Below are 10,411 nucleotides of genomic sequence, written 5' to 3'. Positions count from 1 at the left end.
AAAAATTGCCAAAAATTGCCCGAAAATCCGATTTTTTCCGATTTTTGGGTAAAGTCGGACAAAATCGGGAAATCGTATTAATCACGTGTCAAAATTATGCAAAATGATTCTTGTTAATAAAACAAAGTTTTGTTGCAAGTTTCAAGTTCTAAGGATAATTCTAACATGAGTTTTTAAATTTTCCTCATTATAGAGATTTTTAGGAGTAGTTTCGAGTAATGGCCAATATCAAAGCCTCTGAAAGGTATGGAACCTAAAAATTTGGCATGCAGGTGTCTAATAGATAAATATTGAAACTCAGAAAGTTTCATAGACATATCACATAGCAATAAGGAGTTATTAAAAATAACCGTCAGGTGGGTTAGGAAAAGAAAGCGATAAGCCCAGATGCAGTGAGTGAAGCTTTGCACACACAAAGAAGTACAAGCAACGAAAAGCAGCGTGACCACGCCTCCTCAAAAATCATCCAATGGTTGTCACACCTCGAAACTTCTCATATCTCCTTTAGAAGTAGATTTTAAGCATCTTTCTTCACAATTCTTCTCATTTTAATTTTACAACTTGTCGCATGTTTTTAATTTTAAAATTCGTAGAAGTACTGGAATAATTTGTTTCTACCTGTGGTATCACTTATAAATCTCAAATGTTCTTTATTCTCTTCGGAACATATGAAGATCGCCTCGATTTTTTTACATGAAAACACGATCTTATGTTGTGAAGCATGCTGGTAGATTACACGTGTGTATAAATATTTTTTAAAAAGCTTGAACAATGATTAAGGGGTATCTGTTAGTCCCCCTAAAGTTCAGGTTAGTGTTAGGGTTAGAACCCTATTTAGTGCGGGGGAAAAGCAACATAATTCCAATCAATTACAAGCATTGTTTAATCATATCGTGCGAAGCATAGAAGATGAGGAGTTTTTATCTCAAGTGTGCTTCAGATCTTAATATGTATCTCTTTTCTAAATAGTTCTAAACAGTAAAATGTTTTTGAAAACTTTTAGTACGTGACGATACGTTAACTGGAGAAAAGAGTAAATACTTGAACGAAGTATATGTCTCAGTTGTTTCATTTTTTATGTCTTAACACCTTATTCTAAACTTAGATCTAAGTTTATATTCTCTAGAAAGCAAAAAAATAATTCATAACTTTTCGCAATATTTTTTGATCGGTTAAAACAATATTATTGACTCGCTTACTACTTTGATATTTTGAGACTGTACATAATATATATCTGTCTGCCAATGATTCTTTGTGCATTTCTCCTAGACTGAGCTTTACTGGCATGAATTGCTGAAATTTTGACTAGCATTTCTCATGACAAAAAAGCAAGAAACTTCAAGAGGTCATATGACCTGCACTGATTTTTTTTATTTGCTATCAATAGCGTACGCAGTGAAATATGCTATCAAGCTGTCTTACCGTTTAGCGACAGTAGATATATATTCTTCTTATGTATTTTCAATGTTTCGTAATATTATAATGAGTTTTAAATATTTTGAATTCTCGTAATTGCGATGTGGCAGTAGTGAAGTTTAATGAAACAATTGGCGATAAGTTGCATATATTTTTTTTAACTGTTCTTATTCTGTTCCTGCTTTTCTGCAAAATCTTAAGTTAACAAAAATCTTGAATTAGACACCCAGTATTTCCAGCGTGATTTTTCTTGCCAATAGGATATGTTAAGGTGTTAAAAAATTTATACAACGAGTTTTCTGCACTCAAAATGCTGGCCACGCTTTATGATTGGTTACTTCTATTGTTCTATGGTTCACATGGTCAATATTGATTTTAATTTTGCGAAAAAGATCTTTGAAAGCAGGATGATGGTATTTCTAAATTTAATTTTCATTTCATCTTCAATTTTTATGGGCTTCTGTGTAACATCTGGAAAATTGTCGAGATAAAATAAGTTGTAGTCATAGCTAATGTCTGTAATCTGGGTTTACTGAACGAAATACATCGTAAAGAAGTAACACATTTTCTTCGGGTATGATACAGTTATCAAAAGCCAAAAGCAGTTGATCCCTACTTTCTCTTAAGCCAGGCATTTTGAGCAAATACTTTCGTTCTCTATTTTTTTTATTTTCATCCTCCATTATACTTTTTCGCGTAGGGATTTCGCGCGTAACTCCAAAAAAATGGAAGTCATGGTTTAAAACGACGCGTCGAAAAAAAAGGGTCGTGCTGAGTTTATCGGTATCGGCGTTGTCTTAGCGTAGACACCCTGTTCTTTATGCTCTGATCAACAGTATATAAATAAAAGAAAAAAAATCCTAGAAGTAAGATTGATACTCGTTAATATATAAACCTTAAGCGTCTGTCGTCTTAGGATATTGTGGTGCACACACATATATTTATAAATTGCGAAGCGACACAAGAAAGCACAGCTCAAAAACATATTTTGAAAGAATATATATCGTGCAACCACCACTGTCATGTACTGTCGTGAATACTTTTTGCTCTTTTTACTACCTCTGTTGCGCGACTGTTAAATATGCTACTCGATTAACTCAATACGCTTTCTTAAAAAGGATGCAAAATTATAACCAGGCTTGTCATTATTCTTATTTCTTCATTATTGATGTAAACAATAGATAAAGGATATTGTTATAAAAGAAATAGCATCTGTAGCATGACGAAAGAAAAATAAATTTTATATATAGAAAAAGAGATCTTGCTATCAATGCGAAGTAAGATGTGTTACCCTAACAAAAACAGTGGGTGGCTTATTTCACTTTTTTTTGTAAGAAAAGGCTGGTTGTTCATACATTACATCTATATTATAATACCCGTATACGTCTGTCCGTCCGTCTGTCCTTCCGTCCGTCTGTCTGTCACGCAAAATGGTAGCTTAGCTGCGCAGGTAGCGAGATTCACACAATGTGGTGTAAAAAGGACGGGCGAACCCGTGGATTTTCATACGGGCTAACGACTAGTTATATCAATTACATTATAATTACATTATTTAATTTTTCATTTTGGGTTTTTCTTATTTCATGGCAAAACTCATACTCGAATTGATCAAGTTTTTCTTGTTTTTCCGCATACTCCTAGGCCCGTGTTATTTTAAAACTGTCTCAAAATAAGCTGTGGTATGGTACTTTCGTCCAAATTCCAACTTTTTGTGGTTCTTAGTTGCGTCGCTGTTTTTGTGGTATTTCATAAACAAGGACGGGATATCTAAGTAATAATTCTTTTCACTTCTCCTTCCCGCAATCATGTAACTATGTTTAAGAGTAGGAAGAATTATTTGCATCAAAACAATCACTCTTGTCTACGTGTGAATACAAATCAGTTCCCAGCTCTTTTCCTTTGAAATTCTGATATTTTGGCCATACTCCAGCAGACAAAGCACATGAAAGTCTTATAAACATTGAGTAACTTCTGTATCTGCCAAACATTTTACTTCAGCTAAAAATAGTCGTCCTCGCGACTGACGTTCTTACTGCACGATCTTTGAACAAGGTTTGAACATCCCCCCTCCCCACACTTTCTTGCTTGGTAATAATTTTTTATTTTCTGCCAATAAATGATTCTATCACTGCATGAAAATTGATGTTATATAAGAACTTGCAGGCTATCTCACTAAATAATGAGATTTTTTATGGAGTGACGCATACCAACAAAATCAGTACGTAACAAGCTTTTCTAAAGTACAAGGTATAGCCATTTTACGTGTTTTTGGACTCCAAAAATGCGTTGCATTCCAGGGGCTTAGCCCCTGCATCTTACCAGGGGCTCACAGTCCCCCCTGCAATCCAGCTGTTTTGGCAACTTGCTTCGCTCATTGATTGTCACTAAAATCTTAAAATCTCCCACTATGACTAAGCCCCACTCCCTGCTTTTGAATGTTTGGTGCGGCCCGTGAAATAAAGTGTCTACCAAAGGGACAGCCCCGATGACCTAAATATTTTAAACGTGATATTTTAGATCATCTGTAAAAAACCTCAACAAAAGAAACACAACAACGCAATTAAAGTTCTATCGCTATTTTTTGAAATACTTAAGCACTAAGGCACTTAACCTTAAGTCCATTCTATTTTGTTATTGTGACGAACTTTAGCGGTTACATGGATTTCCTGCAAGTCATTCTGAAAATCGAATTTCGTGACAATTCTGCACGGAATATTTATAAAAAAGTTGTTTTGTTATCAAGGCGGAGAAAATATGAAATTAGAAGAATGAAAAGTCTCGAAGCGACTTAACAGCTTTATTTAAAACAAACCCTTGTTAAACATACATTCCATCTTTGCGATGCATAGATTTACAACTAAATTCGTGCACCGTTAGAAGGATCAGATCATCTTTAATACAAATAAAACGTAAGATTTTTGGCACGCTTTAATGTCTGGACATGTTATTATCGCCGGGAAACCAAGAACAGCTTCGGCGCATAGATACAGTAATCTCTTTACATCAACCACGATTCCAAAACCTGTTGTCTCCTTTTGCTTTTCGTCAGACCTATTGATAACACAGCGCCAATGAGAGACAAAAATCCCTGGGAACGAGGTTGCTCTCTACATTACACAAGAACTCTTATAAAACGCTTTGATGTAGCAATTTTTTGTGTTACACACTTTTTTTAGCTTTTTAGCTTTCGTTTTTAATGGATTCGCCATCTTTATCCCCAAGACTGTTCTACGCCTATGATAATTTGACAGAACGTAATATTACGGACCCGTCTCGTTACAATATCATAGGCGCAAAAGAACTCTCGGGATGAAGTCGAGGTTCGAGCTATTTTTTATTCAATATGTTTGTAAAATGATGGCAAATAAATTTAATCTGCAAAATTATAGAAATTACAAAGAGAGAGTAAAATTCAGCTATGGCTTGCCAGGTGGATAGAACCCTCCGCCTTGAGGACGAGGTTGGTGTCTCTTTAATAATAGCCGTCGTCTGTTTGTCTGTGAAATAAAAAGGACGGGCGACCCCGTGGGTTTTTTTACGGGTTAAAGACTAGTCCATAATAATATCGTATTTTTTTTAAAATGGTATTTTAATCGTTACTTGATTCTAAGAAGCACGAAATAGCAAATCCGAGATGTATTTCGGGCTAATGGCTATTAAAGGTATTTGCCTTAGTAGGAAACATCTGTCGTTTTACTGCCCATTTTGTTCCAATTTATTTTTATTTTTAGATACGCCATTGATGACGTATCTATTTTACGACAAACGGTCGTTTAACGGTTTTTCTGTGACGAGTTTGTTCCGAGGACTCATTTTTATAACACTCCCATGGTCAAATACTTATCCGGAAAAACAGAATTCGTTAGAATGTGTTTCTTGTAAACAGTGACTTTTGAATTTTACCCCCGATTATAGCTCTAAATACAAAGAACAAAGATACATTACTTTTAGGAAAGCGCAGGAAAAGTGCTGTTTGGCAATCCTGTAAAATTAAAAAACGCGAACAAAAAAAAAAACATTTTGTTGCGTCTTACAATTTTTTTTCATAATGAATATAAATATTCTAGATTATTGAAAGCACAGGGTGCAACATAAACGGGTGTTGGGGTTAGGGCACGGGTTGGAAAACTATTGGGAGAGGGGTGTGTGGAGCAATTGGCATGAAAGAAATTTAAAAATTCAAAAATCGTGGGGTGAGCACAAAGTAAACCTAAATACATCACGGACTGCAATAGCAACATCACAAACCTCGATACCACAGATACAAAGAGCCCTAATTAAGGTTACAATATCACCAGACGTGCGTATCTTATCTGACAGTGCTTTACGCACGTCTGATCTTTAGCTTTCAAAAAAGTTGAGTGGAAAGTAAAAGCTGTCCTTTGTTCATGCTACACTTTGTTTCCGCAAGTATTCTGAATATTTTAATTTCATTTGTTCTCCCTTCCAAGATAAATCTCAAAAATCTCAAAAGAAAAGTATTCCCGTTATATCCTCATTGCCAAGAAAATTTGACTATTGTTATATGCTACTCTCACGAACAAATTATTAATTTTCGCAAACAATATTTTGGAGGTTTAAAGATACTACACGCCCTTTTTTACACCGCGGTGTTTACTTATCTTTGAACATGTGCGGCGTCTATTAAAGGGCGGTCTATTATTGTGGGCGTTTATTTCGAGGATTAAAATAACGCAGCGTTTATTGCGGTGGTCTGTTTAAGTGGCGGACGTTTACAAGTGGAAGTACAGTTTTATAAGCTAACATTATAAGCAAGATCTCATAAGGTGTTGTCTTAAACAATTTAAAAACAAGCGGGTGTTAGTACAGAACTATGAAATAAAAACTACTAACAATATTATTAGATGGAAATTGATAGTATTACCCAGGGTACTGGCGCATTCCATATTTTCGTTAACCTATTCCATATTTTCGTTAACCTATTCCATATTTTTGTTGGCTCTAATCTTTATCACCTAGTCCAAACTTCGTCACTCGGCCGTCGAAAAAATTTTGGTTGACGAATAATTTGATCTTTTTTTTAATATTTAGTAGCTATAGACTTAAATGTCGAAGAACATTACACTAAGATGGCTAAGGAATCTTATATGTATTATTAGCCAGTAGAAAAATCTAAGGGTGTCCTACATATTTCCTGCACCGCCATTCCCAGCTTTTAAAACTATTAGATAATCTCACGGCGGTCTAAAATAATGGCAGACAGAATACGGCTACTGAAATATGAGATATCATACCCATACCTGAAATGCTATAAAAAAAATTTGGGGGGTTTTCTATAAAAACGATTGTTTTTTAAATATTCAATTATTAGTAGGTTTAAATCAATAGCCATCCCTTGGTTTTGTCAGTAGTAATTTTTTGTCGGCAATTTTGCCACCTTAAAATCTTGTCACATCGGGTAAAAATAAGTTTGATTTGAAGAGCGGTGGAAGAATCGAAAAGTGCATACTAGACATTAATCCTATATTTCAATTTAACCTCCCTGCCCTGAACGTCAAAATCAAAAATAAGTATTATCAATTCGTGAAATTAAAATTAATTTGACAGTTCACATTACCTTCCACTCTTCAATTAATCGATTATTAACGGTTTGAAATATTAAATAATGACATGATTTGGATCGAATTGAGGTTCAACGTAATTTTTTCGATTAAGTGATAGCTAAAATATTTCAACCTAAAACTCCGGACAAAAGTAAAAGCTGAAAGTGTATCAGGCTTACGTATATGTAAATACTACAAAGACACGAATCGTGTATATTCACCAAATCCTTTTTTTACATACATCAAAAAACGTTAATAAAAGTTGATCTTCATAAGCAACAAACTTGAATGACTTGACAATTCAACTTTATTGCTTTCATATCACCATCTGTCAATTTGGAGTGACAGTAGTTCTACTTGACAACATCAATTTTACACTTGACAACCTGAGGCTTTCTAAAAAAACATTTTTTAGAGTGTTTTTTTTTTTTTAATATGCTAGAGATATGTTTGATTCATATGTTTGAATTTTTTACTAGTTGTTAGTTTTACCAGTTTAATGAAATATATTTCAGCTTTTGTGGGAAGAAATAAAAACGCTCAGTGTGGGTTTCTTATAAATTCTGCGAAAACAAACTTTCGCGAATGGCGCCAAATTGTCGCCTAATTTTGATATCGCGCAAGAAACAACCTTTATAAATGCGTTATTAAAACGAAGCTTTCGTCTGAGAAATTATGCTTAGAAAATTTTACTATTTACGCCAAAAAAATCAAATTACGTACACAAACTTCTTCTACGCCCCAGAAATTCTGTAAAAACACGCCCTAGCAGTTGATACGTTTTAACTCGTTTAATTCTACACTCAGTTGACTTTTGACTGCGTTGTCTTAACCAACGTTTACGAAATATTGCAATAGTACTCTGTAATATTATAACGTGAACTGCAATAAATCAACTCATATGAATTTCTCTATTTTCAATTTCTGTCGTTTTCTGCTAAATCACACAGAAACTAGCTCACGTAACAACACACAAATCTTTTATGCAGCTATCTGCTCATCTCATTAACACATAATTCTGCGTATGTTAGTTATTTAATAGTTTGACATCTTGTCCAGACGTAAATTGATGCCATGTCTCAAAAATTGTTCAGACGCGACGTCAGAAATTAAATAAAAGCAATTCGTCTCCATTCTCCCTTTGTTAGAGACAACATTCTCGTGATCAATAAGCCGTATTCAAAGAAAATGCCATCAAACATCTTCGCTTAATCTGAATCAAGTTCCCACAATCATTACCGCAATGTAAAGGAGAAAAAAAGAGGACAAACAAACAAGAACACTCCTACGTTGTTGCTTGTAATCTGTTACTAAGTATAAATCTGACGTCATGCTAAAATTCTTCTTCATAAGTTTGTTTGCTTCCTTAAAGATAAAGCTTTTATATAGGTTTGACTGCAGATTTTGTAATTGCACGACCAAACAATGGTACCTATTTTGACTTATTCTTTGAAGGACGTCTTCAGGACCTATTTAAAAAACAAGGAACGAACTTCGTTAATTCGTGTCAGATCTTTTATCAATAGGTGGCGCTACGCATAATGAAGCTCAAAGGTTGACTCAAGGTAGCATCATCTGCGGTGGAGAGCTTAGAGTTTTGGTATTTATAAGAGCGTGGACTTGCAGAGCATTATATTAGGATTGGTTCGAGAAGAGAGAAGACAGTATGCTTTCGTTTTATTTGTTTGCTTGCGTATTATTGGCCAGTATTTCAACACGTTCTGGTCGATCTATACATGGAAAATTCCAATGCAAATCCTTTCTTCATCCGCGAAAACTAAAAGTTTTCGAGTGTGACACGATTTATATCAACGACCGCATGTGCAAAGGTTTGTGTACGTCCTATACACTACCGAAAGTCGTCGAAGTAAATTTCGAGAAAAACAACGACGACAAAATATATCAACGAGTTGATAAGCCGTTATCGTTTAATGGCGTCTCCTACATGCCGTCAGTATGTCCGATGTGTTTACCAAAAGAGTTTGAAGAGAAGGAATACACATTATCCTGTAAAGAATTAAACGAGAGAAATATCTCAGATTTTAATTCCTTACTTCGTGGTAAATATAGATACTATAATAAAACTGTGAAAGTTAAACTTGTCAAAACTTGTATGTGTCAAAATCAACCTTGCAACCGCATCGAGCAAGAAAATCAGTATCACAGATGAGGTTAACTATTATTAAACGCGATACACATAAAGTCTTACGTAAACGACCCTTGTAACAAAACGCCACAGCGGTTTTTCACTATAGCGGAGGTGTAAAATGAGAACGTTTTGTGAGAGATGGAAATAACACTATATTTAATTTTTTTGTATATCTCATATTCCAATATTGTATTTCAAATATATTTTTAAACATAAAAATCTAATTTGTTGTTATTAAAATATATATTTCCCAGCACATCTTGACGTCTTTAATCCCTGCATTTTATTGCGTGAATGTTTGAATGCGTGTAATCTTTAACCGTGTAATTTGGACACAAATTGTTTCCATCCATTTCAAGTTAAGTGGACTAAATATTGGATATCTTTCTCTTAAAATTAAGCTACTAGAGACCCTTACTTGAAACACGGAATGGCTTTGAATAAGCTTTTTAGCGTCAAAAGAACTAAGTGATATTATCAGCTTACCCAAATAGGGAGAGAGAACAATAAGTGCTTTTATATTATATACAGGCACATCTCTTTTTAACGGATATATTATCGGTGACCTTTAATTACTGGACAAATTCATTTTTTCCCGCTAAAAAGGAAGCGAAACCCTTACTTATATAATTGACTCTCCAAATAACGGACAGGTGTTCTCCTCCAGGACAGGCTTTTTCTTACTTTTTTCTCTGATTACCGGACAAAAGACTGCAATTTTTTATAAGAGAAATTAGTTACGAATTTTAAAATATCCAAAATCTTTTGAAACCCTTATAGAGGTATCCGAGAACTCTCCAAAAGGCGGACACCTTCAAGAAACAGATAAATATGTTTCTCTAATAATGTTCACTACTTTACAATGACATAATAACGCGATGTCTAAAAAAGGGTTCAAGAAATCTGCAAACCCCAGGTCTGTTGTAAAAAACAAAACAAAACAACAAAAAATAATAAAAAGAAATTGTCTACCAAGAAATTTGTTTAACTAGTAGCCTCGTTGGAAGAGTTATTGCTTTTTTGAATCAGTCAACTTTCCGGCAAAAAGGCCAAAGCAAAGCATTGATCATAAAAAATCCTATAAGGAAATGCTTAGAAAGAAAAAAACTGTTCTAAGGTTGAATTTTTTTTACAATAGTAAAAATTTAAGTTGTGTAGCTAAAAAGAAACTCTTCTAACCCCTAGCCAAAGATCCTAAAATAAACCTGCATTAACTTTATTAAAATGTAACTTTCTGACGTACTGTTTTCAGATAATTGGAAAAAATTCATAATATTTTGCT

This window comes from Hydractinia symbiolongicarpus, chromosome 9 (genome assembly GCF_029227915.1).
Source record: "Hydractinia symbiolongicarpus strain clone_291-10 chromosome 9, HSymV2.1, whole genome shotgun sequence".
NCBI lineage: Eukaryota > Metazoa > Cnidaria > Hydrozoa > Anthoathecata > Hydractiniidae > Hydractinia > Hydractinia symbiolongicarpus.
Note: the sequence above shows the minus strand (reverse complement) of the source record.